The 12,508-nt window shown below is 47.4% G+C and overlaps 2 long non-coding RNA genes across 2 annotated transcripts in view; one reads left to right on the top strand and one right to left on the bottom strand.

Annotated features, from left to right (window-relative positions):
- Positions 1 to 468: 468 nt before the first annotated feature.
- Positions 469 to 12,508, bottom strand: part of LOC310751424 — a 226,988-nt gene continuing 214,948 nt past the window's right edge. Inside the window, exons 3-4 of the long non-coding RNA XR_014542480.1 lie at positions 900 to 929; positions 469 to 760 (exon numbers count right to left, since the gene is read on the bottom strand). This is a non-coding gene — a long non-coding RNA (uncharacterized lncRNA). The remainder of the gene's footprint in view (positions 761 to 899; positions 930 to 12,508) is intronic.
- Positions 4,525 to 6,606, top strand: LOC310751451. Its single transcript, XR_014542511.1, has 3 exons — positions 4,525 to 4,674; positions 6,063 to 6,398; positions 6,478 to 6,606. It is a non-coding gene; the product is annotated as an uncharacterized lncRNA (long non-coding RNA).

Raw genomic sequence — 12,508 nt, 5'->3', positions numbered from 1 at the left:
TGTAAATTGAATCCCCTGCTGCTATGGGAAAGCACGTCTTGGTTTAAGAACGCTTTGGTTTAAGAACGGACTTCCGGAACGGATTAAGTTTGAAAACCAAGGTACAACTGTATATTGAAATAAGTGTGTTGAATCAAAAGTCTTAACAAAACATCCTTAAACAATGAAAAGGCAACAATCATTTCATTTCCTACACCCTTTATTTTACACCACTGTAAATTTTTTAAAAAATAATAATTGGTGTTTGCTACTTAGATCAATCCGTATAGCTGATTGAGTAGAGCACGAGACCCTTAATCTCAGGGCCGTCCTTTGAGCCCCACGTAGAGCAAAAGATTCCTGCAGGGGCTGGACTTGAAGACCCTCGTGGTCCCGTCTAACTCTTCCGTGATTCTGTAATCTAAGGGCATTGCTTTCGAGTGAAATCATTCTCGAAGCACTCAAACACAGTTCAAACACATTCAAAGGTTTTAATAAAAATAATCTTTATTAAATAGTTTTCCAGATGAAATACATTGTTTCCGAGAGATTTGCATAGGGAAATCTTTTCGATTCCTCAATAATAAGGGGCAGTGGGGTGAGGGAGGCCAGGGCCACATCCACACCATTTCATGTGCTATGAAGCTGCTTTAAACACTCATGGCTTCTTCCCCCAAAGAATCTGGGAGCTATAGTTTGAAAAGGGTGCAGAGAGTTGTTAGGAGACCCCCTGTTCCCCTCCAAGAGCTACAATTCCCAGAGTTCCCTGGCAAAAAGGGAACTCTACCCCCTACCCTTACCCCTACCCCTACCCCTGACGCTAACCCTAACCCTAACTCTAACCCTAACGCTTACGCTAACCCTTAACCTTTAACTAGAGCTGCAATTCCCAGAGTTCCCTGGAAAGAAGGGAACCCTACTCCTACCCCTCCCCCTGACGCTAACCCTAACTCTAACCCTTAACCCTTAACCCTTAACTAGAGCTACAATTCCCAAAGTTCCCTGATAAGAAGGGAACCCTAACACTAACACTAACACTACCCCAACTCAACCCTACCCCTACCCCTACTCCTACCCTAAGCCTAAACCTAAGTCTAACCCGCCTAACAACTCTCTGTCCCCTTAACCACCTACAGTTCCCAGAATCCCTGAGGGGAAGCCATTCCTGTTCAAAGCGTCTTCATAGCACTTCCAGTGGCCTAATGTGGCCTAATGTTTCCTCCCTCATTTTCTTCTCTCTCCCCATTGCCCATCACTTGCAGTGCAGCAGATGTCCGCCTGCAGTCTTCCTTCAAAGCTCCTTCTCTCAGGTACGGCCACCGCCTTGTCCATTGTTCGCTGCCAGTATTTCACGTTCATTTCTCCAATGTAAATAGGGACGTCCTGTGGTTCTCTTCATGACTTTGAAGGCTGGACATGGGGAAAACCTCACCGGCTTCGGACATCCCTGTAAGGCAAAGGCAAACAGGTGAGTGGGATGGCCCCCATCCAACAGCGTCCCCCCAGACTCCTCCTCTGTTTGGCTCCCTGTTAACCAACAAGGCTTCCAAACCACTTTGCATCCATCTCTGCCAGCGTAGCCTCACGGCATCCACTAGCCTGAATGCAAACTCTTCCAACAACCACCCACCAGCTGCAGCCTTGCCAGGTCCATTGCCAGACATCAACCAGCTTCAGAGCTGAATATCCGTCGCCTTCAGGTAGCGATCCCACCAGCAAGTAAACTTTGTACTTGCCTTCTCCTTGCTCCACAGCATCCCAGCACCAGGCAATTGCCTCCTTCCGCTTGTCAGCTTGCTGCCACGGGGCAGGAGACCACCAGGGCTGAGTGCCACCGAGCTGCCCATTTCTCTCTGGGGAGGGCAACTGCTGAGGCTTGCGCCTTGGCCCACATTTATACCTGCTCAGCTGCCAAATGTTTTTGTGGCATCACAGTCAACCCACAGACAATGGCAGCAACTGGGGAGGCATCACCATCACACCCTCAGCCCTCACAATGGGGGGGGGGCGCAGCTCAGCAGCCAACACCCCCCCCAGGTTTGCCAATATCTTGTTCCAAGGTCCCTCCGATTCCAATCAAGACGAACAGAGGAATCAGTTGTGATAAACAGAACGTTTTGAGATCAAAAGCTGAAGTTGAAAAACGGAATATGTCGCCTATGACAGTGTGCGTGGGAAAGGCCAACTACGAATGACACCAGATTCAGGTGGAAGGCCATGTTGATCTGTCATAGTCATAATAAATAACAAGATGAAAAGAACTTTTTAAATAATTCCAGTAGCACCTTAAAGATAAACTCAATATAAGTTTTCAAGGTATGAGCTTTCGTGTGTAATACACACTTCGTCAGATACTTCAGCCTTCTAACTCTTGAAGACTGTTGTGGCCAGTTGGTTCCACAGGGAAGGGCAAGGGATTCTTAAAGGGATAGATGACCAAAATTAGCTTCTAATTGCATTCTATACAAGATCTTAAAGTAGCTGTTTTATTGCAGAAGAATTTTAGAAATACACTTGAAAGAGAAGTTGCTGAATTACAACTCATTACTAAACTAAAAACTATGGAGAGACCTGGTCTGAATGGAGATATTGGATTCATGTCCCATTATACATCCTAAAGCTAAATTACTGGAATTATTAAAAAAGATCTTTTCATCTTTCATCTTGTTATTTATTCCGAATGACACCTGCATACAAACAAGCAACTTCCTTGGGCAGACAACGTCTGCTCCCAGGTTGCTAACTAAGGCTTTTTAAGTCTCCCGCTGCAAGGTGGGATATAAAGGCAATACGAAAGTAAATAAGATTAAGCCTTGAGATGTGTAAGATGGCAATTTGGGATTAGATAGCCCCTGAGCATCTTACCCCGTGCTGTTGTTCTTTTAAATGAGCTAAGAACAATAATAATAATTTATTATTTATACCCCGCCCATCTGGCTGGGTTTCCCCGGCCACTCTGGGCGGCTTCCAACACACTATTAAAATACAGTAATACATCAAACATTAAAAACATCCCTAAACAACTATTGCTGCACTCAGTGCAGAAACTAGGGAAAGGCTGTAATATGGCTAGGTCCAGTGCTTTCCCCCCCAAGACAAATACAGCGGAACCTCGGTTCTCGAACGTCTCCGTTGACCAGCGTTTCGGAACCTGAACTCCAAAAACCTGGAAGTAAATGCTTCCATTTTCAAATGCACCTGTATGTTTTTCAATTTTCTCAAATGAATTTGCTGACGTGCCTTGGTTTCCGAATGTTTCGGAAGTCGAACGGTCTTCCTGAATGGATCACATTTGAAAACTGAGGTTCAGCTGTAAGTGCTGGAACTTGCCATGAAGTGGTTAGAGTAAGTTGCACGGCGACTCAGGACAGCCCTGAACAGATGCTGGTTTGACAACAGCCGGGTTCTCCACTGGTAGAGGTGCTATCAAGTATGGCAAGCTGTCTCCCTCACTGCTTTGGGAGTTGCCCCTGGGTTTGGTGCAGGTCCGTTTAATGTGCCCTGACTCCCTTCTGCTCTAGGCCAGCTTGGAAGAGAGCCCTTTTGCAAAAGCGCATGCATGCAGTGGGAGAGGCCTGGCTAGAGGACTTAAAGCTGGCTGTCGCTACACGGGAGTTGGATTGAAGAAAAGGAAATAAGAATTGGCTCCACTCCACTGGAGAGGCCTGTCAGGTGTAAGCATGGACCAATGGTACCAAATAGTATGGGAAACAGCCTTACTAGAAAAATTAACCAATAAACTGAAACTGACACGGGGACAAATAGAAGAAGACACCTTCACCCCGGTATGGCTCCCCTTTATCACATACACAGCCCAACAGGACGACAAAAATCCACCAACGGCATACAAATCAATATGGCTAACTTGATCCAAAACACCCACCCATCCCACTCACACATGAAAGCAAAGACCACCACAGCCAACCACAAATGAACAGCCACACCCTAGGCCAACCCCAACCTCTCTCACCACCAAAGGAACACAAGCGAACAGCAAAGAACCTGCACAAGCAACGCTGACACCAAACCCTACATATAGTAAGTCAAATAGAAATATCGCCACCCCACCCCACCCCCACTCATCTCCCCCCCCTTCCACCTCTTTCCCCCTATTCTTCCTAATGTCTCAACAAATGAAACTGATTTGTAAAAACGTTACATGGAAAAAATACGAGAGAGAGACATTACACATACTTCATTAAATCAAGAAAATCTTTAATAAAAATACATAAAAAAAAAAATTAGCTCCACTCCAAAGCTTGACCAAGTGCGGCTGGGAGCCAGATGGAGTCGTAGGTCTCAAAGAAGTGTAGACTCGCATGCGCTGGCCAGCTTCTGTTCTGACTTGAAATGTTTGTTTGGGGCTTCTCAGAAGTACATAAAGGCAAGAAGCGGGCGAGGGAGTGCTGGCCCGATAAGGGGACAGGATGTGTGTTTGGAGGGAATGAGCGTGATGAAGGAAATCTCACCCCCCACACTCCTCAGTGGCTCTCCTGGACTTGCACCACGTGCCACCGTTTGTGCCTTTGCAGGAGAAGGAAAGCAGAAGTCTTGCTTCTTGAACCACCACTTCAAATTGCTTCCGCAATAAAGTTGTTGATGCATCTATCTGTCCACCACAGGCCAAGATGACTGCGAGAGCTTCATGCGAAGGCTTCCTCACCCTCTTGGGGGTCCTCATCGGCTTGTTCTTTGGTGAGTTGCCAGAGGTTCACCTCAGAGGTTTCTCTGGATAGGTTTTCTTTAAAATGTATGAGCAATCGCACAGGGCTGCTTAAATGGATTGGGAATATGCTTAACTCTTCATATGCCATTTTCCCGGTCAAAAAAAGCCGCTATTAGACTCTGTGTGCCAGGGGCCCTCTCTTCAAAAGCCTCAGGAGCTATTAGGTTGCAGTGGCTGAATAGATCCTTCATGTTCAGAGGCACTCTACCTTGGAATATCATTCACTGCTGGGGGGGGGGGCGGCGGCAGAGAGAGGCAGAAGAGAGCAAGGAACACCTTATGCCTTTACGCCCCACTGTTTGGTTTCCAGAGACACCTGGTTGTCCGAAGTGGAAAGCAAAGTGATGGGCCAGACAGAGCTTTGACTGGGTGGGAGTTATTCTTCATTTTTAAAAAATAGTTTTCAAATTTATAAAATAATATTTAAGAAAATACAAACCATACATTTATCATCGACTTCCCTTGCCCCCGTCTCCCCCGTCCCTGGTTCGTTTTATTAAACATTTGCTGCTGCATATTTTGATTTTTCTGCATTCTCTCTTTCCTAGTTTTATTTCAGTATACTTCCTATTGCTGAATTTATCCTAATCGTGTTAACATTTTAATATGTTAGCAATGCCAGTCTTTGCAGACACTACTGAGCTAGCTGGGTGTAATGGTCTGACTGTATAAGGCAGCTTCCTATAGTCCTATGTACCTATGATCCAAGATGCAGCCACCAACTTGCACAGCTTTCAAAGAGAAAGAGATGGGAGGAGGAGATGGTTTTCAGCCCCAATGGATATGTTTCCCTCCCACTGTCCGATGCAGCAATGCTTCTGAAGACCAGTTGCTGAAGCCCCAGAAGGGGAGAAGAGCAGCTGTGCACAGGTCTTGCTTGTGGGCTTCCCTTTGGGGTACCTGGTTGGCTACCAGGATGTTGGACTAGATGGGCCCCATTGGCCTCATCCATTACGCTCTTCTCATGTTCTTATGGATCAGCATATTGCCCAAACCAATACCCCAAATACAACTCTCTCCAAGCTTTACATCATGTCTCGGAAGACCAATTGTTTCCTCCTCCTCCTCCTCCTCCTCCTCCTCCTCCTCCTCTTCTTCTTCTTCTTCTTCTTCTTCTTCTTCTTCTTCTTCCTCCTCCTCCTCCTCCTCTTCCTCTTCCTCTTCCTCTTCCTCTTCCTCTTCCTCTCCTCCTCTTTGATTTTCTCCTCCTCCTTGATTTTCCTCTTCTTTCTTGACCTTCTTGATTTTTTCCTCCTCCTCCTCCTCCTCCTCCTCCTCCTCCTCCTCAATTTTCTCGTTCTCATTCTCTGGATCTTCTCCTCCTCCTCAACTCTTTCTTCTTCCTCTTCTTCATTAGGTGCTGTTGCTAACCCGAAAAAAGCTCCTCTTCATCAGGTTGCTGGGATGGCTGGAAAACCAGTCCTTTTCCCTTTAAACATAACCTCTGGGGAAACTGTGCTGATGATCAAATGGGACTTAGACCCCCGAAATGGCACCCCCTTTGAGCTTGCTGTGCTCAGGAACGGACAACTGAGGACTTCCAACCTGAAAGACATGGACAGACTAGACGTGCTTAATGAGAGCACACTGCGGATCAAGGCCTTGCAGGAAAACGAGACTGGGGTTTTGAACTGTCGAGTGACATACACCACCTCCGAGATGGAAATATTCTTATTCAATCTCACTGTCTCTGGTAAGTCACGACGAATCCATCCATTTTTGTCAATCCTTCTGAGCAATTAATAAGATGGCTGCAACTTTCCCCCTGACAGTTCCTGCGCCAGAGAATGACCCACCTGATGTGCCCAGCATTTCCCAAAGTGAAGGTAAGCAATTCATTGCTCCCCTACCCCATTCTCCACATTTTCTGCCTGGGAAATTTAAGTATTCATATATAATTCATAGGGACATGGGTGGCGCTGTGGGTTAAACTACACAGCCTAGGACTTGCCGATCAGAAGGTGGGCGGTTCGAATCCCCGCGACGGGGCGAGCTCCCGTTGCTCGGTCCCTGCTCCTGCCAACCTAGCGGTTCGAAAGCACATCAAAGTGCAAGTAGATAAATAGGTACCGCTCCGGCGGGAAGGTAAACGGCATTTCTGTGCGCTGCTCTGGTTTGCCAGAAGCGGCTTAGACAACCATATGTCAGGAGTGCTCTGATGGTGTTTCCTGCTTGGCAGGGGGTTGGACTCGATGGCCCTTGTGGTCTCTTCCAACTCTATGATTCTATGATTCTATGCTGGCCACATGACCCGGAAGCTGTACACCGGCTCCCTCGGCCAATGAAGCGAGATGAGCGCCACAACCCCAGAGTCGGCCATGACTGGACCTAATGGGCAGGGGTCCCTTTACCTTTACTTAAGACTTTAAAATTCTTATCACAGCACAAGGTCACTTTCTGAATAATATCAGTTGTTGGAAGCCACAGGTGAAGAGAGTGTTGCTGTTGCACTCAGGTCCTGCTCTCGGCGTTCACAGTGGGGCCTCTGGTTGGCCACTGTGACAGGAGGCTGGACTATGTGCAGATTTGGGCTAATCCATGTTATTGGGAAGTTGGAAGTGGGGGTGAGAGACCTTCCCCCTGCAAACCTTGCCTCTCCACACTACGAGGCCTCCGCTGCACATTGTTCACTGATAAATGTATCTATGTACTGGCTCAATGGGAAAAAATTAGAAATTCATATAAAATCACTCCAGTGACAGATTTATGCCATTCCAACACTGTTCTACTCAGAAGGAAAATGATTAGCAGGCATTATGTACTAAGCTTGGATCCTAGAACAAAAGGCAAGTAGGATCCTAGAATGCAACAACTGATTGGCTTGCAGGAAAAGACCAATCAGGCTCCAGGAGGGAAGCAGAATCAGCCAATCAGACAGGACTCATTGTGTAAATAATGTATATAAAAGCCTGAGGTTTTGGGGGAAAGTCAGTCACTGTTTTACAAGCTGCAATAAAGAGCATGAAATCACTACAGGACTCGGAGTAAATTTCACAGGGGAGGAGCTTGGGACATGGGTAGGGGCAGCTATAATCGGCTCCACTGCCCGGGTGATAATCGCTGGCATCCTGGCACCTGAGTGCCAGACAGGTAGTCATTCCAAGAACAATCCCAAACCCAACCTTCGTGGATTGGGGTCTCAGTCAAGAAAAAAAGGTGTGCTTAACTTGGTTGGGAAAACAGGAAAATGTAAATGCTTACCTTTGTTTCACCTAAAGATTGGAAGGGGGAGGTCAGGTTTCTGCCAGAAGACCCCTCCCAATTTATGACATAGTTATGACAAATGTATGATCCCTTAGGAAGGGTGTTATGGGTAATTTGGGAAACTTATAAAAAGGGGAGCCATCCTTTGTTCAGGGCTTCTTCCTGCTTCTTCCATGTTGTAGTTTGAAGTCTTGTTGCAATAGTAAAGATCAGACCTACTGGCTACTGTTTTGCTTCTATAATCTTGGCTGGAGTCTTTGTTTGGCAATCCAAGTGAGCTGGGGAATTTCCCCTGTAACATCCAACAAGACACTTCCTGTCTTACAATGACGAATGACTTGTGTCAACTGATACCTCCACATGGGGGCTCTTTACACAAGACAACCATGTAGAACATTATCCCAATGGGTGAGAGGGAAGACCAGCACGATGAAATGGGCAGTGCAGTTATGGTGAGAATGCAACAGCTTCTCTGAAGACAATTCCATCAAGTCATGATGGCTACATAATGGCTCCAGTTTCACAGGCACCATGCCACTGAATAATAATGGAGCAGAAATAGGGAGAGTTATCAGGCCCCCTTTGGCCAGATCCACTTGTAGGGCTCTTTGCATGCTCTTAGTACAAGCAAGCAATGCAAGAGCGGAAGTCAGTCGATCGGACGCCAACCTAACAGCCAGTAAGGGAGATCTCAGAACTGTATAGGAATTTGTTACAAGGTGTATGTATGCTTGAACCCACATGGGTGTCCTGCATGCATATGAACTCACCATAACACGTCTGAGGGGAATGGAACCTTTTGTGTGGAGTCAGGGTGTGTGTTCATTTAAAATGTGTGCATGCTTTTAATCCATACACCCAATAAAGAGCTTTTCTACAAAAAGAGTTGTTTACTACACAGAAATGAAAGAGGTGGAGTGTACGAGTGCTGCTTCAGACAGCGAGGTAGCAGGCGCTACCATTAAAATCCACACAGCTTAATTCCAAACAGTTTGTTGTTGTTTAGTTGTGTCCAACTCTTCGTGACCCCATGCACCAGAGCATGCCAGGCACTCCTGTCTTCTACTGCCTCCCTCATACTGGTAGCTTCGAGAACACTGTCCCACCATCTCATCCTCTGTCGTCCCCTTCTCCTTGTGCCCTCCATCGGTCCCAACATCAGGGTCTTCCGGCTTGAGATTCATCCAGCCCAGCCTTTTGCATGATGAATTCTGCATGTAAGTTAAATAAGCAGGGAGACAATATACAGCCTTGTCGTACTCCTTTCCCAGTTTTGAACCAATCAGTTGTTCCATATCCAGTTCTAACTGTAGCTTCTTCTCCCACATAGAGATTTCTCAGGAGACAGATGAGGTGATCAGGCACTCCCATTTCCGTTTTGCCCAATTCCCCCTTTTTTGCAAGCAAGTTTCCCCAAAGAGCATGGTGCTTTAGTATATTTATTCCCTGGATATATGCATTTTTCTGCACCCTTTCCCTTAATAAACACACACACACACACACACACACACACACACACACACACACATGTATTGGCCATGCAAAAATTCTCAGAAGTATGAATTTTGGAGGACAGCTGAGTTTCGGTTCACCTGCTGTCATCCCTTCTGCTGGGTCGTGCAGCCAGTTTGTCAGCTCTTATCTTCTTTGATCTGCTACCAAGAAACCCAGGGCCAGCACTTCTGAGGGCTGGGGTGAGAGGGCCTCACTCGACTGCTGCTTCTGGCAGGGAAGTGAGACTTAATGTGTCAAGCATGGGGGCTGAAGAGGAAACTTGTGGTTGATTAGGAGGCCTGAAGGCAACGCAGGAGGGGCTGAAGACTGGTGCAGAGAGGGAAGACCACACACAAGAACCTGTTTCAGCACTGGGGGAGGAAGGTGGCAGAGAACGGAGGCAAGGATGGAAACCCACAGCACCCAGCTCATGCTTCTACTCGCCATTCTCCAATTCCCAGGTGAGCAGTGCAGAAAAGGGAGACAGGAATCTCATGGCCAGCCTAGCAAGACCTACCTCCCCTAACAGAGGCTGGTTTCTGGATCCCAAGTGGGGAAATAATCCTGTTTGTTGTACTCAGGTCCTGCTTGCTTGCAGGTTTCCTTTGGCTCATCTGGCTGACTGGGCTAGTTGGGCCCCCTTTGGCCTTATCCGGCTGCTGCTGAAAGACCCTTCTGATGTTCTCAGGACCCAAAACAGTCAAGGGTGCTCCTCATCTCCAGCGCAAGTCCTTAGTGGAGTGATGCATCCCAATGGAAAGAGCCAGGGGTGGTTGGATTGTTGGACTAGGGTTGGGACCCCCACTTGGTTGTGACATTGGGGCCAGTCACCATCTTTCAGCCTAGCCTACCTCAGAAGGTAGTTGTGAAGTTAAAATGGGGAGGAGGGAACCATGTACACCTCTGAGACCAAGGAAATTACAGTGGTGCCTCGCAAGATGAAATTAATTCGTTCTGCGAGTTTTTTCGTCTTGTGAATTTTTCGTCTTGCGAAGCACGGATTCCCATAGGAATGCATTGAAAATCAATTAATGCGTTCCTATGGTCAAAAAAAGTCCAAACAAAGCCAAATTTGGTACAAAAAGAGTTTATTAAGTGCTCTTTAAAGTCACACATACTGTAAAGAGCATTTCAAAAATTGAAGGAACAATAAATTAAGTTTCTAAACATGACAGAAAAGCATTTAAAAATCACCAAAGTGTACAGTACTGTACATACATTTTCTAAGACTCGAAGAAGGTTCCTCTTCCACTCTTTGCTTCTTGCTGAAGAACCTGTCCATGGTCTGCTGCTTCATCCGCCTTTTCAGCACCTCCCTGAAAGGCGACATGACCCTCGTATCAAAAGTGTTCGCAAGGTCACGTGTCAGGTCCTTGTCAGGGTGGTGCCGCTGTGCAAAAGCCTGCACATCCTTCCACTTCATGCAAATGTCCCTCAGTTCTTTGGAGGACAGCCGTTCCTCAGTTGCTTCCTCCTCTTCCAGCGAGGCCTGCTCCTGCGCAGCCTCTGCCTGCAGTTCGACCAGCTCCTGGGTGGTCAGCTCGTGGTCGTGCTCCTCCACCAGCTCGCTGACGTCCTCCTCTGTGACCTCCAGTCCCATGGTCCTCCCCAAGGCAACAATGTCCTGCACCACTGTTGACTCTGGTGCATCAGAGTCACTTGGTGCCACACAGTCCGGCCACAGGCTGCGCCAAGCGCAATTCAAATTTCTCTGGCTGATCCCGTTCCAGGCCGTGGTGATCATCTTCAAGCAGGTGACGATGTCGAAGTGGTCCTTCCAGAATTCCCGCAGGGTGATGGTGGTGCAGTCAGTCACCTCGAAGCATCGCCTGAAAAGCTCCTTGGTGTAGAGTTTTTTGAAATTGGCGATGACCTGATCCATCGGCTGGAGCAGTGGCTTGGTGTTAGGCGGCAGGAACATGATTCTGATGAAGCTGAACTCCAACGAGTCCAACTCAAGGCCTTTAGGATGAGCAGGAGCATTGTCCATCAGAAGCAAAGCCTTCAGCGGCAGGTCGTTGTCCAGCAGGTACTGTTTGACAGCAGGGCCAAAAGCAAGATTGACCCAGTCCACAAACAGCACACGTGTGACCCAAGCCTTACTGTTGGATCGCCACATGACACTCAGCTGCTCCTTGTCGACCTGTGTTTCTTGAAGGCCCGTGGGTTCTCCGAGTGGTACACCAGCAGGGGCTTGATCTTCAGGTCGCCGCTTGCGTTGGCACAGAAGAGCAGGGTCAGACGGTCCTTCATGGGCTTCTCTTCTAACCAGATGAGCAGCAACTTCTCCACCTCCTCCAGAACAGCTGGGCGGTTCTTCACGATCCTGGTGACTCCCTTGGCTACATCAGTCGCAAGGATCTTCTCCCTCATCTTCAGGATGGTCCCGATGGTCGATGGATTCCTCCTGTACTCCCTGGCGAGGTCTGTCACACACATTCCACCGTCGTGCTTCCGGATGATGTCCTTCTTCATTTCCAGCGTAACCTTCTCCTTCTTCCTCTCGCCGGCCTCTGCAGCAGCAGTCTTCTTGGGCCCCATGGCAGCACAGCTCCTACCTTCGTAACCCCCCCCCCCAAAAAAAAATTCAGTGCTTCACATCCAAAAAATTCAAAAGCACCAAACCTCCTAGAAAACACACAAGCTTCCAGATTCTTGCAAACCCCTTCTCAACTATTCCCCCACCCACCCACCACACAGAAATCCAAACCCAGAAATCTTTTTTTTTAACAACAGCAGAGTGCCCCAATGGTCACAAAAAATCATAAAAATGCAGAAAAAAACACACAAGCTTCCAGCTTCCAGATTCTTGCAAACCCCTCCCCAACACCAAGTCCTTGAATTCCAAACACCCCAACCCAAAATTCAACCCCCCCCAAAAAAAGTTTTAAAAGTTTAACTTACCAAATGGCTGCAAAAGAAGTTTTGGAAAAGCTTCAAAAATCACCAAAGTCTTCAAAAACCTCAAAAAAGGCTACCACACCGTGTGCTATGAGTTGCTCCTCGAAGTCAAGTCGCAACTGCACCTCTTCAAGCAATGCACGCTGGGTATTAACGGTTTTAAGAAAAAGGAAACAAACTTGCAAGACGTTTTCGTCTTGCGAA

Source organism: Podarcis filfolensis (genome assembly GCF_964270895.1).
Source record: "Podarcis filfolensis genome assembly, chromosome: 16".
NCBI lineage: Eukaryota > Metazoa > Chordata > Lepidosauria > Squamata > Lacertidae > Podarcis > Podarcis filfolensis.
This window is presented reverse-complemented; position numbering and strand designations above follow the sequence as displayed.